This window comes from Podarcis raffonei, chromosome 6, assembly GCF_027172205.1.
Source record: "Podarcis raffonei isolate rPodRaf1 chromosome 6, rPodRaf1.pri, whole genome shotgun sequence".
Lineage (NCBI taxonomy): Eukaryota > Metazoa > Chordata > Lepidosauria > Squamata > Lacertidae > Podarcis > Podarcis raffonei.
The window spans coordinates 72,165,282-72,183,344 of NC_070607.1; the positions used below are offsets into that span (position 1 = coordinate 72,165,282).

Consider the following 18,063-nt stretch of genomic DNA (forward strand, 5'->3'; position numbering starts at 1 on the left):
AAACGGGCTATTCTAGTTTGCTTCTGCCCTGGTAACTTCAAAAACCAAAAAACCCAAAAAGCCCCACCAAAACTACAACTTCAGAGCTAAACACTGTCTAGTGATCCTACAAAAAGCTAGTCCATAGCAGCTCTGTCCAGATGAATGGAATGGAATGGAACTTAGATTTCAACTGATTTTAATAGGATTTATACAGACTTGCTGATATACAAGGCAGAACAAGATGGCAGAATTCAGTTCAGACTCAGGTGGGGGCAGGTGATATCTCTGAATGATCTTCCCCATTAAAAACAACAACATATCAACAACCTTGTGACTATTCAGTAAGTTCGCACACCAGGAGAAAGGTTTGGCATAGTTCTCTATCTGACATAGTTTTAGTGCAGAGAGTTCTTTCACATGAGGAGCATTCAGAAATATCACCATCCCCCACTTGCAGATTTAAGTAGCATAGTCCAGAATTTTACCACCTTGTTCCAAGTCATGCGTAGACCAGCTCTCAGGCCCCATCTGCATTGTACATTTAAAGCACTGTGGTTATATTTTAAACAGGCATGGCTTCCCCCAGAGAATTCTGGGCATTGTAGTTTATTAGGATGCTGAGAATTGTTAAGAGACCACCACTCCCCCACGGAGCTACAATTCCCAGAGTGGTTGAAAAGTGAATCCCTCTTTCCAGTGACCCTTGAGAATTGCAGCTCTGTGATAGGAACAGGGATCTCCTATCAACTGTCAATGCCCTTAACAAACTATACTTTCCAGATTTCTTTTTTTGTGGGGGGGGGGGGCTAGAGCCATGACTGCTTAAAGTGGTTTGATGCTGCTTTAAATGTAGTGACAATGGGGATTTAGTCCTGATGTAAGTTTTTTGGATTGTGCCGGGTTTGATACAAATATATCTGTATCTATAAATACATAATATTCAGCTAAGATTAGCTAGATCAGTCAACATTGCAATATATTAATAAATTGTCAGATAAGGAGCAAAGGATGCGTTGATAACAAAACGGGCAATTCTTCTCATTTCAGAAGTTAAAAAAGAATTACAACCGTGGCATGTCTGACGTAGGTCTGCCTACACACATGATTTCAAATACTCCCCAAATTAGCCAGGAACACTTAATGCAGCATTCAGCTGAGGCTGTAGCTTGCTTCTAGGGTGTTACATTAATGATGATTCAAAGAGTTCAGAATCTAATCACAGGGATAAAAATAGAAAAAAACTCTACTTATAACAATTCATTCTACAACAGGTCTTCCTCCAGCTTTCTCATTATCTCCCTGTGTAGTTCCTCTCAGCATCAGGGGTATTTTCTCTTGATTGCAAAGGAAGACATCAGTCTTCTGGGGTTTCTCTATCCCCTCCTCATTTCAGGGATTGCTGTTGATACTGCTGCTCTGTGATCTCATTCCATTTCTCCTTTGGGTGGTTTCAGGCTTGGTGCAGTGTAGCTCAAATGTGCTCTTGTGCTCAGGTCCTACTTGCAATTTTTTCATGGGCACCTGTTTGGCTACTGTAAGAACAGGATGCTGGACTAGATGGACTACTGGCCTGATCCAGTAGGCCCTTCTTATGCTCTTTGGTGTTTTGCATAGCCCCATTGTTGGCATGGTTGGGCAAAAGCTGGGAGTTCTGGGCTCCAGAAGGCCCCCTGTAGCTGGCACCAGAATCCCCCCTTTTATATATATAGAAAAAGCAAAGCTCAGGGGTATAGCATACGCTTTGCAAGCAGAAGATACCAGGCTCAATCCCTGGCATCTTCCAGACTCCTATATGTAACCCCAGAGAGCTGCTGCCAGTCAAAGCAGACAGTAGTACTGAGTTGATGGACTGGTGGAGGAAGAAGGAAGAACTCAAGAAGCATTAGGGAGCCTGTTGCATTTCTTTTCTGGCTGCAATGGTCCAACAGTGTCCCTCTTCCATCCTCCCCACCTTTTGAGACTTGCTACTTTTCCCCCTAGGAGAAAAATGGCAGGGCATGTCTATGTCCCTTATTGAGGAGGACAGAATAGCTGCAGCTTCCCTTGCAATCAGTGGTGGCACCAGAAAAAATATTCAGGCAGAGGGATATAGAAGTATATTTCTAGATGGGAGACCTGTGTCCTACAGGTGTAATGTAGCGGTGAACAAAAGAATTTGGTCCTTAAAACCCCCCAATTAAGCATCACTTAACCACCTTTAATTTTCTGAGTTTCTGTGTTCGTTTGTAACACTGTGTTACACGCTTTGTGTGTATTTGCTTGCCATCACTGTCCTACACATTGCAGATTCTGTCTCCATCAGCCTTTGGGGAGAGACTGTGCTTGAAAACATTGGGATGAACCTGCTCTCCTTTGCCTGGGACCCTTGTAATGAGCTGCTGTCTGGAAAGTGGCTGCTCATGAGTGCCTGCCTCAGGTACAGTAACCCTTTGGGAAGTTTTTTGTGCTCTGTTTTGCCATTTTGCTGGGGAATGGGCAGACTAGTTTCTGCTTTCAGGCATGGGAAAGGATGTTTTTGTGTTTAGGTTCTTTGTGCTAATGTTGTTGTTGAGATCCTGCTGATTTATATTTGGGCTAAGTTGTATTTTGTTTGAAAGAACGTTGACTTCGTGTGTTAACCTTTGTGAGCTGCTTTGAAGGCCTTTTTGGCCAGAAGGCAGCATAGAAATAAACTACAATGTAGGATTTGTTTTGCCTTTGCCAGGTGCTTCTAAGGTGCTTCCCCCCGACACTGTATCCGGCCTTCTTCTCCCCCCTTTTACCTCTTGTGTTAGTGAAATTCTCAACAGCAGAACTGATTGGGCAAAGTGAGGCAACCATTCAGACAACAGATGCTTGGGACCACAGAGAAGCAGCAAAGCATTGGAGGACACAGGAATATATGAAGCAGCCTTATATTGAGTCAGACCATTGGCCCATTACTATTGTCTACAGTGTTGGGCAGATGCTCTCTAGGATTTCAGGGAGTCTTTCCCCAGCTCTACCTGGCAATGTCAGAGATTAAAACTGGGACTTCAGCATGCAAAGCATATGTTCGGCCACTGAGCCACAACTTTTCCTTGTAGGTGTTTGTGCTGTGCAGCCAGCCTTGCACCCCAACAGAGTCTTTTGGCTTTGGGTGCTGTCCTATTGCCAGTGCTGAATTAAGATTCAGCTGCAAGTCTGTTTGGCTTCTGCACACGGAATGTGTGCTCAAAGAATTGTAGAACTGCAGAGTTAGAAGGGATCCCACAGGTCATCTGGTCCAGGCCTAGGCAAACTCGGTCCTCCAGATGTTTTGAGACCATCATCCCTGACCACTGGTCCTGTTAGCTAGGGATGATGTAGTCCCAAAACATCTGGAGGGCCGAGTTTGCCTATGCCTGATCTAGTCCAACCTCCTGCAATGCAGAAATCTCAACATGTGCCCCTAAGCATGAAGTGGGCAAGGGTCTAAGGGCTGCAACTGACCAGCATGTGCTGCCAAGTGTTTAGGGCAGTCTGGCCAACCTGGAGCTCTCCACATGTTTTTGAGTACAGCACCCATCTACCCCAGCTTGCACAGCTAGGGTGCATGGGAATTGTAGTTCAGAACTTCTGAAGGGCACCAGGTTGGAGGAAGCTGGCTTAGGATCCTGTGACTGCCCTTCACACTCTACATATTTACTGTAGGACATGCAGATATGACCTTAAACTGGAGACAAGATTGCTGTTTAAAGTGTGAAGCAGCTTTCGGCTAGGTCATATCCCGGTCATCTGTAGTAACTGACGCATAACAAATGCTTTTGAATTCAATTTCTCCGCAAAGTTTTCTCAGGTGAAGTGGGGAAGGAGGAGGAAAGAGCCTCCCAATTCTTTAATTTGTTTCTGTATATCTGCTTGTGATGCTTATCACCTGCCAGATGCCATCAAGCCCTTTTGTGTATGTGCAGCTGGCTGCTGGGTTGGGGGGGGTAAGTGGTTGAAATGTGACAGAGGCTTTTTGACTTCAGGTGTTGAGTAAGCTGCAGAAGCAGATGAACCCTTCCGAAAGAGAGAAGAACCTATTTTAATGCAAATGTCTCCGGGAATAAAATGAAATCCTGTGGGAACAAAAAAAACCTTCGGAATCTGCAGAAGCTGCACAATCTATTTGATTGTCCCTAAATAGATATATTCTCTCCCTCCTCTCCCACCCCGCCGCTGCCAAAGTTATCCAAGAGATGTCATCTGTTCAGTAAAGAGAACGCTCACATGCAAAGTAGGTCAAATCAGAACACATACACACAATGTGAAAAACAGGGAAACACTAAGCTCAAAGATGGCAGGGTGGGGAGCTCACAAAGAACCGCATGAAATATTAACATTCACTTACAAATCTGCATAGGCGCTCATAAACAATGGAAATGGCTGAGGGAACAGGTAAATATTCGAGTGGAATGAGGTGCTTTTGTCTGGTGTGATGGGCGTAAATCGACATTTTTCATAATATTAACGCTAGCCTGTTTAAATGGGTAGTAACCAGGGTTTTTTTTAAAAGCCAGAACTCGCTGGAACTCAATCCTGGCACCTCTGAGGTGGGTGCCATTGCCATTCTAAGAGAATGAGGGAGGTGTTCACGGTGAGTTCTGGCACCTCTTTTTCTAGAAAAACAGCAGTGGTAGTAACTGAACAGAATCAGTCCCACTTCTAGCACATTCAGTAATTATAGGACCCAGGGAAGGTTTACAGCTTTTGGGCTTTACAGTGAGAAGGGAGGCGGAGCCTATGCATACAATTGTTATCGTAGAGAAGGAGAAAGGGCTCCTGACAAAAGCAATGCATGCTGTGGTTAGTCTCAAGTAGGCAAGGGCCACATTCACACACTGAAAGCACTACCATACCACTTTAAACAGTCACAGCTTCCCCCCAAAGAATCCTGGGAGCTGTAGTTTGTTAAGAGTGCCAGGAGTTGTTAGTAGTTTTGCTCCAAGAGCTCTAATTCCCAGAGCGGTTTAACAATCAATTGCCCTTCAAAGAAATCTCTGGGAATCATCACTCTCTGAGGGGAATGGGCATCTCCTAACAACACTCTCAAATTACAGCTCCCAGCATTCTTTAGGGGAAGCCATGACTGTTTAAAGCAGTATCACAGCACCACTTTAAATGTACGTTGTGGATGTGGCCAAAGCCTTTCTTTAACAGAGGCCTTCCGTTGGATCAGGCGAGAGGGCTCAAGTCTCTCGGCATTTTCTTCATAGCCAGACACAAGAGCAGTACAGAACAGATTGTAAGATTAAGAACACTTGGTGTCTGTGTTTGTCTCAGTGGCATTGTTCTGAAGGACAGTTCTTACACCAGCAAACTGTTCAGGACAGCTGGTGTGATTTTCTTCCTTTGCACTGTCAGGATGTCCTTGGCAATGTCATGTGACGATTTTGTAGCAATTTGGCTTTCTCATTGGGATTGGCTCTACCATCATTGTCATGTGATGTGCCTTCTGGTTTTCTGATGGGCTGAGCACACCTGCTACAATGCAGCAGGGTGCTTTATCCAACTCCCCCCCCCCCATCTTCTACAATGAAATTTTTAATCTAAAGCAGAGGTGGAGAAGTGGTGGCCCTCCAGATGTTGCTGGTCTTCAGCTCCCATTATCTCTGATCATTAGCCATGCTAGCTGGGGATGAGGGAGTTGCAGTCCAGCAAGCTCCCAAGCGTCGCACCCCAATCTAAAATAACAAAAGTACTGAGTCATGCTTTCCTTCAGGTCAGCTGCTCGAATTCAGTGCTGTCTGAAGCGGTGACTTATCTGTTCTGCTCCTGTGGTGTCATATGGCATTAGGGAATAGACAGGTGGGTATAAAGGTAAAGGGACCCCTGACCGTTAGGTCCAGTCGTGACCGATTCTGGGGTTGCGGCACTCATCTCGCTTTACTGGCCAAGGGAGCCGGCGTACAACTTCCGGGTCATGTGGCCAGCATGACTAAGCCACTTTTGGTGAACCAGAGCAGTGCACAGAAACGCTGTTTACCTTCCCGCCAAAGCGGTACCTATTTATCTACTTGCACTTTGATGTGCTTTTGAACTGCTAGGTTGGCAGGAGCAGGGACCGAGCAACGGGAGCTCACCCCGTCGTGGGGATTCGAACCGCCAACCTTCTGATTGGCAAGTCCTAGGCTCTGTGGTTTAACCCACAGCGCCACCCGCGTCCCATTGGGTATATGTTGGCTCAAATAGCCAAGTGGGGAGGTTTGGCAGATCTAATTAGCTCCATGGGCTAGAATTCCCCATCTCTGCTCTATATTGTATGACAGCCCATAGGCACACTCTGGCTGAAAAAATGCACTGAACAAATCCATTCTCTCTCTCTCTCTCTCTCTCTCTCTCTCTCTCTCTCTCTCACACACACACACACACACACACACACACACAAACACACTAGAGGCTAGACCAGAATAAATAAGCCATCCACAAGAACAGTGGAAAACTATATCAGCTTAGCATAAAACAGGGCAGGAGGTTGCTTTTCCAAAGACCTGTGATAGATCTGCTTGCTACTGAGATTAACTCATCACAGTATCGTGAAAGCCCCTCTGAGGATAAAGCTCCGGGTGACAAAACCTGGAAAGCATTTTCTTCCCTCCCTAGCTAATCAAACTAAATCACTGTAAACAAAGCAAAAAATTGCCTCTGGACAGCTATGAAAGATTTCAGTCTACAATGCATTTAGGTATTAGGGGACCCTTCCTTTGTCCCAAACTAGGTCAGTTATAGACGAGATGTTGCTATAGTAATTTTCATACTATTTTATCATTCTCACTCCCCCCTCTTGCAATTTACATGGATTGTAGGCTACAGTGAAGGCTGTTATCCTGTCCTTTGAAGATCAGCTTTAGCCCAAATTTAACATGGTATCTTCTTCAGTTGTTCCTTGGCCTGCTTTCCTTTGTATCATGAGAACAGAGAACAAATGTGCGCCATTAGCACAACACCCACTCCTCACCTTTGTCCTAATTTCACACAGAATATTTTTCCAGCTAGCCCAGGAGCTGACAAGAACTGCAGGGTCCCAGATAGAGATCTTAAGCATCACTTGTGGGTTTTTTTTTTGTTTTGTTCACATATCTGGAAATGCTAGGTATTCAATAATTTGGAACTAGGGATAGGGTAGAAATTTGGCAAAAGTTTTCATTTAAAGGCAAGCCTACCAAATCCAGACTTTTCAAAAGAATGTGCAAATCGAGACACAGGCACCCTTCAAAATTTGCACCCAAATTTGCAGCCAAGTTATAGGTGAAACCCCCCTGCCCAGTAAATAGTAGGGTAAAATGTGTGTGCGTGTGTGTGTATAAAATTTGTAAGAACAACATACAAAGATGTGTCATGTTAGAGGAGATCACTTGCAAAAATTGCATATGAAAAGGTCTACACTAGGATAAATTTGTGCTAAAATGCTAATGAATTTTCATGAGGGTATTTTTTTTCAATTACAAATTGCTGCAGGAATGAGAACTGGACTTTAGACTAAAAAAAGAAGAAATAGAGAGAACCAACATTAACCGATCAACTCATCCCTACTTGGAACCTTCTGCATCCAAATTGTGTTCTCTACCACTGAGCTACACTCCTCGCTCACAACTGTGCAGTTGCAGAAAGAACAGCTGAAAATGCAGACCTGGGCCATGCTGTATCTCTCATGCCTCCCTGTAGCTCAGGGCTGAGTCATTTCTGTCCCTCTGAATTCCAGGCTTGGTCCTCATGAAGATCTAGAAGTTCAAGATGAAAAAAGGGTTTAAATTATCTTATTCTCTTTTTAGCCTGATAATGGGGGGGGGGGGAGAGGGAGAGAGGGAGGAGGAAGTTTTATGTGTTGATGGAAAACTGTGGTCCAACTGGAAAACCTGAGTTGAGTTACAGAGCTATCCAACAAGGTGTTCTCCAGATGTTGCGGACTAAAACTCCCACCAGCCCTCACAAATTTAGCCAACAGTTAGGGATGATAGGGTAGGGGCTGTAGTACACCAGATCTGGAGGGCACTTTGTTGACTTCTTTGTATCTTAGCAAATTTGCACAAGCCACAGAAGGGTTGAATCTCCCCCCCCCTTTTCTTCTTCTTAGGGACACTGCAGAAAGTTTGTTACAGGGCTTAATTATTGTGCTGAACTCCAAGTTGCAGGCTTTGAATTTTTGCTTATATGCAAACTTATTTGCTGTCTAGTTCTATGCACATTATTCCTTAAGGGAAAACAATGTCCTGCTGACATCAGCTGTATTCTTTCTGCTAAGTCACTGCACTTCAGCTTACAAAGAACTTTCTGCCCATGTTCTCTTATCTGTTATCTGACCAACCTAAATCTTACCCTCAGGGGGGAAGAGAGAGAAGGTGGAACAGCCTGGTGGGATGCCCATCATGTAAGCTCCTCATCTTCCAGCTGAGATGTCCTCTCTCCCTCCCAAAGCTGCTGCCATTGAGCTCGTACTCCAGAGCCATCTTGCCCTGACAAGAGGAGAGATCTGGCTTTCCAGAAGTTCCCCTTCTTTGCAGTTTGTTTTTACTACTTTCTTATATTGGTTTAACAATTTTGTGTAAATCTCTTTGTGAGGTTTGCTTGAATAGTAGTATAGGTAATATATTAAATAAATATCATGCTCGTTGATTTTATTGGACATTGAGAGCAAAGAAGTATCCAGAAACAAAAGCTTTAATGCTAATACATTGGGGGAGAGATTGGCAACTCGTCAAGGCAATTGGTGGGGATTTGGAATTCTACTTCTTGACACCCCCATTTTGAGGATCCAAAGCAGAAGTCACCAGAGCATGGAATACAGTAGCCAAGTCATTTCTGTCTAAAAGGGCCACTGAGTGACTGAGGTCACCTGAGCCTCCAGTGACAATGTTGGATCCAGAAATATCCCCTAAGCTATGAACCTGTTTCTTCCAGGGCATAGCAAGCCTGCCCAGAGCAGGCCATCTCCCCACCTCTTAGATCCAAGAATTCAGAACACATAACACCTCTGTCTTATCAAGATTTGGCTTGAATGTATTGGCACACATCCATATGCTCAGATGCTGCAATAGGAGAGTCCAGTCTGCAGTGTCTTCCTTCCCCATTGACTCCCTTGGATTACATTAGGAATAAACAGAAAACAGCAAGTGCCTGAGAAGTTGTTCTATTGATTTTCATGTATAATGTTACTTCTTTTTCCAGCTTTTTTCTGCACTTTGCTCTGCTACTGGTTACAGCTTTCTCTTTGTTTTTGGCATCACTTTGGCTCCAGTTTATGATTTATTTACTGTTTTATTTTAGAAGATTTATATCCCACCTTTTGCTCTCCCCTCCCCCCCAACCCACACAGTCAAGTGGTCCTCTGTTCCCTTTTCAATTTGTGAAGTCTAGTGCACATTTTCCCCAACAGTTCAGTAGTTTTTATGTAGTGAAATATACTTAGGCCTGGCTTCACCCATTACTGAAAACCTATGTAGACATTTCCTCTGTGTAGCAAACTGTAATGTGTGAAGTTAGCCAAAAGGTGACTCACTGCAGATGCAACAGTAGTGCAAAGATAATGGTCTTTTGTTATAGGAATGGAAGAATATTAATCCTTGACATTGATCACTGGTGCTCCTAGTCACAGTCTGCAAAAGCATCACTTGCTCCTTCTAAAGTTCCCAGCTTTTTAGAACAGCACCCCAACATCCATTGCTAATCATGTCAGAATGTATCCTTGGCCAATGCTATCAGCATCCTTTAACATTACTCCTCAGATTTGTCACTGTTGCCATTAAGTATTCATGGGTACTTTCATTCATACTACCAGCATCCATCAGCCACAGTTCTGGCACTCATCAGTAATGCTGTTACTCACCATCTATTAGCAACACAACCATTGACCCTCACCAAGGCTACCAACATTGTTTATCAACAGCACTGGCATTCATCATTAACATTACCCACTTCCATTAGCAGAGCTATGGTCATCATCTATCACTGCTCTTTCCCCATCTTCCCTCAATACCAGTACTCACTAATACTGCAGCATCTTTTATCAGTGCCAGCAACGCATGTCACCAACATCCATCAATACTGCCATTAGCATCTATCTCTTGTGCCACCCATATCCATCACTGATACTGCTGGCATCCATCAATAAGGCCACCAACATCAATTGCCAGCACAGTTAGAAGATGTTGCCAATGCCCTCCAGCATCCTGTCAGCAACAGCATCCCATGTGGATGCTGTTGGCAGAACTCAGCTACCTTCTAAGGAGGGAGAGCCTGAGGCTCCATCCTTCTACTCACCTTGGAGCTTTCTTAATTTAAAATGCCCCACTGAGACAGTGGAGGAACAAGCCTATTGTTTGTAATTCTGCTTTTGTCTATGCATGCTACAGCAGCTCAAATATAGCTGTGCTATAATTAACTTTAATTAATAATCATCAAGGCAGTGCATACGAGCAATTGTGTCTGGGTTACGCTGACTGCTAAATGGCATTGTTTCCCTTAACTCCACTCCTTGGGAAGTTAGATTTCTGCGTAGGCTCACCCAGTTGCATGGATTCAGCTGGCATGTGATGAAGACAACAATGGTAAGTATGATATTACAAGTGTCAGATTAGCCTTGGCTGGAAGAATTTGCACCAACGGAATGAAAAAGACTCCCTAGGTCTCATGAGTGCCATGTAAATGCCCGGTGAGTAACACTGATACCATCTAAGAGAGCTGACCCCTTCACACAGACGGTCAGGTTAGTGCAATGTCCTTTACAATAACAATGCCTGAAATGTACCAGGAAGACATTGTTAATGTACATTAATTTTCTTTCATTTATACCCCACCTTTCTTCTCTCTATAAGACCATAAGAAGAGCCTACTGAGTCTAGGATCCTGTTCCAACAGTGGCCAACCAGATGCCTATGAGAAGCCCGCAAGCAAGACCTGAGCACAACAGCACTTTTATTATGTCCTTTCCTGCAACTGTGGTTTCCAGCAACTAGTATTCATTAACTCTATCACAGAACCCAATGCAGTATACATATGAGTCTCAGAGCCACCCATCAAGGCACTGACCACACCCAGGCCTCCATAGCCTCAGCAAGGTGGTGGCCTCCTTACTGGCCATTGTCCATAAACAACAGTATATTCATTTAATGACAAAATTTGTTGAGGAAAAGATACCTGTCATGTGACCAGCAATCATTACAGTGGTACCTCGGGTTACAGATGCTTCAGGTTACAGTCGCTTCAGGTTACAGACTCCGCTAACCCAGAGATAGTACCTCGGGTTAAGAACTTTGCTTCAGGATGAGAACAGAATTTGCATGGCGGTGGCAGCGGGAGGCCCCATTAGCTAAAGTGGGACCTCAGGTTAAGAACAGTTTCAGGTTAAGAATGGACCTCTAGAACGAATCAAGTTCTTAACCCAAGGTACTATTATTAGTTTGCTTCCAAATATTATTTAAATGGCTGTTTGAAACCTAACCCCCACCCTATTCTGAGAGAATCAAAGGAGTTTGGAGGACTGCCCAGACATTACATCCACTGTTGGCTTGAATGCACTTATACAGGGAGAACAGCAGCGAACCTGCTTCAGTCACAAGCTGAGCCACCTCCTGATGCACAGTGAGTATAACATCTGAAGAACTTATGCACTTGCAAAATGACCACAGACCATGTGTGCATAGCCTATGCATGCGCAGTCTGTATGTGCACAGCACGTCCTGTTTCACCACTTGAGATGAGACAGGAAGTGCTGCCCCCACCATACTGCTTAGTCTCATCTCATGGGTGGGCCGGGCCTGGTGTAAAGAATCTTTCTGAATTTATGCCGAATGCATATGTGGAGGGGGTCTGGACCAAAAGGCATTCACACATACACCTATATGCATTCAGTCAGGATTGGACCTAACATCTTCCCAGTTCCTAGACATAAGAAGAGCCTGCTGGATCAGGCCAATGGCCCATCTAGCCCAGCATCCCAATCTCACAGTGTCCAACCAGATGCCCCTCACAGCAACTTGTTCTTGTGGGTATGTGCTACACATTGTGCCACACTTCCCATAATGGGGGGAAGAGACATGAAGGTAAAGCCAAGTGAACCTGGGCAGTAGCAGCTGAAAGAAAAATTGAGGAGTTATAAAAGAACTCTGAATGTGTCAGCACCTTCAGCCACATGGTGAAACTAGGATTCACCTAGTTGCTGACCAAAAGCCCAAGACACCACCTACCCATACAGCCCATACACATCACTAGTCATTGCTATACTCCCTTCCTTCCTTTGACATGACTGACAACTGCCCACTCATATATACCTTCATATGCAGGTAGAAGCAAAAGTCACCTCACTGTGACTGCGTGGCAACCTTTAGGACAGCCCAAGGTACGAAGGGAAGTACACTGCTCTCCTCTGAACAATCCAAGGGCCAAGGATGCTTGTGGCCTCTGAATAACCTAAACCTTTGCTTTGCTTGAAGATTCCCCTCCTTTTCTCTCTATTTCAGTCTCCTCCCTCCTTGGGACTTTGATATTGTGGAGGTCCCCTCCCTTCCCTTCAAGTCCTTCAGTTCCGCAGTTGCAACAGCTAAATTGTGAGCCCCTGAAGCACAGGATGCAGTAAGTATAGCCAGGAGGGTGTTTAAGTAGCTGGATCCTTCCCCTGGATAATATCCACTAACAGAAGTTTGATGGGGAGAATGTGTTTCTTGGCTTGATGAGTCCATTTAGTGTTCAGAAACTAATGACAGAAAATACTTCCATTAGAGCAAGGAGTGCCCTCAACAACTGACAGAAAAACAAGGCAGATGTGTCAATTACAGAATGATTTGTTACCAAAGATTCTAGATGCTGATGTTTTGGATTAGCTGGGAAAAATATATATTTTTGAAGCTTTATTAATTGTTAGCAGCCTTTAGACCCATTAATGAATGCAATAAAATGTGATTAATAGCATATGCTGTATAAATTAGGGAAGAAAACTTGGGGTCATCACAGAAAACCATTTCCTAAGTGGGAGGTTGGCATGGTGCATGTGTAACTACTTGCTAAGCCAGTAACTTGTGTCGCCCTGTTAAGTAGGGAGTCGACTCCTAACATTTTGCGGCTTTTCTGGATGAGCGAGCAGACACAAGCTGCCAAACAGTTGCACGGGAAACTTTATCATCCCATGATAGATTCATTGTCTGTATCATACTGCAAAGTTGTGTGGTGATTTCCCAAGACATCAGGTGTGGCAAAATGCTTGTCTGTATGGGCTTGGTTTCTGGTAAGGTGGAGGTGTGACAAGATTCTCCTCACCATTTGACAGGGCACTATGGATAACAGACTTACCATGTAGCTGTGCACACTGGGATATGTTAACCACTTGGTAAATGATAATCTGTGTGAACTGTATTGGCTTCAGATAGTTCAAAATATGGCAGCCAGATCACTGGCTAAGGTAAAGGGACCCCTGACCATTAGGTCCAGTCGTAACCGACTCTGGGGTTGCGGCACTCATCTGGCTTTATTGGCCGAGGGAGCCGGTGTACAGCTTCCGGGTCATGTGGCCAGCATGACTAAGCCACTTCTGGTGAACCAGAGCAGCACACGGAAATGCCGTTTACCTTCCCGCCGTTTACCTATTTATCTACTTGCACTTTGACATGCTTTTGAACTGCTAGGTTGGCAGGAGCAGGGACCGAACAATGGGAGCTCACCCCGTCACAGGGATTCGAACTGCTGACCTTATGATCGGCAAGTCCTAGGCTCTGTGGTTTAACCCACAGCGCCACCCACGTCCCCCGATCACTGGCTAGAACAGGCCAAATTACGTTGAGGCACATATTGCTGGTAGCGAAGTATCTCTGCCAGCTTCCAGTTTATTTCTAGGCACGATACAAGCTGCTGGTCTTGACATTTAAAGCTCTGTTACACCTTGGTATCTGAACAGTGGCATTGGTGAAAGCAGTCCCTGCCAAGGGAGCAGGCCTCCCACAATACCTGGAGCCCCCCTGGCTAAGCTCTCCTGTTATCCGCTTTGCCTGCAGAAGGAATCAGCAGGATGGAAAGGGATATTCAAAGTGGCTTCCAGGCAGAGAGCTCTGTGGGTGCCCCCACAAGGTGTGATCCTCCTGTCCAGACAACCTCACCTGCTTATCAGATTTTTTTCTGGTGAGCCCTCCCCCTCCATACAGCTCCTTGCCAAGGGTGCAAAGGACCCTAGGTATGCCTCTGTATCTGGATGACTTCTTGCTCCCATATGAGCCTACTGGCTCTTTAAGAGCTACAGCAGAGATCTTATTCTGGGTACTGCCCCTTTCAGATACAAGGTCTAGAGTGACTGGAGGCAGGGTATTTTTAGTGATGGCCTCCTGGCTGTAGAATACTGTTCTCACTTACACTAAGCTACTGCCTATTTTAATAGCTTTTAGATACCAGATGAAAGCATTCTTCTGAGATGGTAATTTTTGTGATTTCTCAGCTTTATAACTGCTTTTACTAGTGTTACATACACACAGCCTATATTGCTTCAATCCAACATTAGGCAGAAGATAGATCAGGATCTACTCATAGATCTCTGAATGAGTCACAATTGTTAAACAATTGGAAGGTTTTCTGACTTCCAATTGTTTCACAATTGCAACATCCACCCAAAATTGATTGCTGAAAGAAAGCAAGGAAAGCTTGGAAGAAAAGCAGGAATGGATGTTTGTGTAGCAGGACAGTAAGCTCAGTTCTGGTACTGAAAAATCAAATTTTTGAGCTGAGATACACTCAGATGCCTCATTTCACAATTATAAGTGTGCATTTGCTCCTAAGCCTAGGTTTTGCCCTAAGTATCTGGGTTCCAGGAGGGGAAAAACCAAAATAGATCCTGCAAGATTAAAGCCACTCTGCTTTAATCTAATGTTTATTGTTAAATTGTGAATGTTTGCTCATTGCATTTGAAACTTTTGCAGAAAGGTGGGATATCAATGGTTTAAATAAAGAATACAATAAATTAATAAATCCACTCATTATTAGGGAGGGGGGAATGCCAGGAACGTTCAGATTATTCACACAAACATCAATGTATGGAATGAAAATAAATGATTGGTTTTTCTGAAGAGCTTTCAAACTAGCCATATCTTTGCTGGCTTGTGTCCCCTCTTTAATATGACCCTAGTGAAGAAAGCTGATTCTTCCTCTACACTCTCTTAAGTGTCAAACATTTGGAAATTAAACAAGTAAGCTGGTGAAAGTATCATGAAACTTTAATGACCCAGAAGGCACATTTCAATTCAGGGAATCCGGAGGAAATAACACACACACAACAACAACAGCCCTGGACTAAAGACTTCCAGTTGACAAACACTTTAATTGGTCACCATGGGCACATTTGGATTTCTCAGCAAGTGCCATGGGTGCTACACATCTCCCCACTTCCCCTGATCAGTCGCCTCACCCTGCCCTGAGACAGAAAGGGAGAAAGCACACAGGCATACATTTTGCTTTTCTAAGAGCCCTGAGTAAAAGTCAGATCCAGGAGAATTAACCTGAGCTTTGGAAAACCCACAGAGTTGAAAAAGGAAATGGGAAAGAGTGCCACTCTTCCAACTTCCTCTCTTAGTTCTATGTACCTTACAGGGTCAAAAAAGTAAACATCCTTACTGCCTCATGACAAAGGGAGCAGTGAATGGGGTATGTGTGTGCTCTGAGGTTTTGTGGGCACCAGGGGAAAACCTCAAAGATGCCATCGCACTCATGGGTGCAATGTGGGTGACCCCATCGTTAGAAAATCCTGCCCTTTCAAAAGGGTGCTCACAACTTCTTTTTGTCTCCGCTCCTCTTAGATGGCTCATTTGACTGTAGGACTGCAAACAAATCGACCTGCTCTTCTTCAATATTTCACAATTATAACCGCTCTAGCTGGCCATGGCAGGAAATAAATTAGAGAGGAAGCATCTGTATTACCTGACCAAGACATCCCAATATTAAACTGTGGCATGCCTGAGTAGCACCAGCTCAAGAGTGCTGTGATTTTTAGGATGAAGTACTGTGGGGGAAAAGCCAGTTAGCCTTATGGCATCTAAAAAGCTAACACCATGATTATAGTGTTAGCATTTGTGAGCCACTGTCCACTTCATCATGCACCTGATGAAGTGGATTGCATCATAATAATATCATGGCTTATGCCAGCGCTTCCCAAACCTTTTCGCCCATGGATCACTTCAATATTTATGAGAATCTTGGTGGACCACTTAATGCTATAGAAATTGTAAAGTGCTGTGCTAGATTCTGTATTATTCCAAATTGTATTTTTACAGGCATACTGCAGACTACCTGAATGAAGTTCATGGACCACTGGTGGTCCATGGACCAGTTTGGCTTATACCATAACAAGTGTCTCAGCTGCTGGGAATCAAAAGTGGGAGAGTGCTGTTGTGCTCAGGTTCTGTTTGTGAGCTTCTTATGGGCATACGGTTGGCCACCGTGAATTCAGGATGCTGGACTAAATGGGGCCTTCTTATGTTTTTAAATTTGCTAGTCTTTTAAGTTTCCACAAGACTCTTTGTTGTTTTTAAACAAAAGCACTGAGTCTGGCTAGAGCCACACAGTTGTACTATACCAAAAAATATAGCCAGCAACCTAACAGCTTGTGTGCTTACATACTATTCCCCACTCCCCAGTTGTAACACAGTTGCTTGGACACACATCATCCATAGAAATGAGGAATATTTATCCCAGCCTTCTGCAATCATGCTGGGGTTGATGGGAGTTGCAGTCCAAAATATCTGGAGAGCACCAGGTTGGAGAAGGCTGCTTTATATCCCATGGCATGGGTACTATAAATAGCACAAGCCACAGGGATTTATGCACTAGTGGACTGGAGCAGGAGTCATGCAGGGCTCCTGACTGCCGCTGGCACAGCTGCTGCCTGCTCCTTGGTTCAGTAGGCAAGAAGAAAATCCACACAAAGGCACAGAAGGCTTCAGATGTGCTACACTGCACACTACAGCTGCACTACCTAATACTTTGGACTTGACCTGTGGCACGATTGTCAAAAAAGTTGGCTGACAAACGCTGTTATATAGAGACAAGTTTTTTTCCATCTGACACATAGTCCTACCACCCAGAGGCGTGAAACTCTGCTGATTCTGCATTGGAAGATAAATGGTTGATTGGAATGATTTGATCTGATGACCTGCTGTAATGTAATGGCTAAGAAGCTGCACTGTAATTAATTAAATTTGTAGACAGTCCTTCCTCTGAAGATCACAGGGCGGTTCAAAACATAAAAACAAAACAAAATGAGAACACAGAATATATAATAAAACAAAAACAAATCAATAATCCCCTTCCCACAAACGTATTTAAAGGGCCATAGAATGTTATGGCCTGGCTAAAGAGACACGTTTTTGCCTGGCAGCTAAAGCTATGTAATGAAGGCACCAGGTAAGCTTCCTTGGGAAGAGCATTCTCCAAACAGGAGCCAGTGAAGAAAAGGTCTGTTCTCATGTTGTCACCTTCCAGACCTCTTGAGGAGGAGGCACATGAAGAAGGGCTTCAGATGAGACTGCAGGGTCTGAGTTGGTTCATATGGGGAGAGGCGGTCCTTGAAGTACAGCGGTCCTGAGCCATTTAAAGCTTTATGGGTAAAAACCAGCACCAATTGGCAGCCAGTGCAGTCAGGCTAGGATTAGTGCAATATCTCAAATGTCTTGCTCCAGTGAGCAACCTGGCAACTGAATGCTTGCACCAGCTGAAGTTTCCAAACCATCTTCAGAGGCAGCCTTACGTATAATGTGTTGCAATAATCTTACACAGAGGGTACCAGAGCACAGATAACAGAGGTTAGGCTATTCCAGTCCAGTTAATAGGGCAGTTGGGCCACAAGCCAAAGCTGATGGAAGGCACTCTGCACCACTGAGGCCACCTGAGCCTCAAGCGACAGCAAATGACCCAGAACTACCCCTAAGCTACATACCCACCAAGTATCCCCATCAAGAGCAGGTCCCCTCCCATTCATCTGGTCTAGGGAACTACCCACTAACAGAACCTCAGTTTGGATTGAGCTTCAGTTTGTTGGATCTCATCCATTGGCAAGGCAAGACAACAGTGCTGCACATCCAGCGCCACACCTGCAGATGTAATGGAAAAATAGAGCTGTGTGTCATCAGCATATTG

General features: G+C 44.4%; 1 protein-coding gene across 4 annotated transcripts in view; it reads right to left on the reverse strand.

The window, feature by feature from the left end:
- The window catches only part of DLGAP4 (DLG associated protein 4), a 332,681-nt gene that overhangs the window by 125,770 nt on the left and 188,848 nt on the right, over nt 1–18,063 (reverse strand). The window contains exon 3 of one of the 4 annotated variants that reach the window (XM_053393982.1): nt 7,595–7,685. The exons of the other annotated variants lie outside the window; for them this stretch is intronic. The gene's annotated coding sequence lies outside the window, so the exon portion shown is untranslated. The remainder of the gene's footprint in view (nt 1–7,594; nt 7,686–18,063) is intronic. 4 annotated transcript variants of the gene reach the window in all.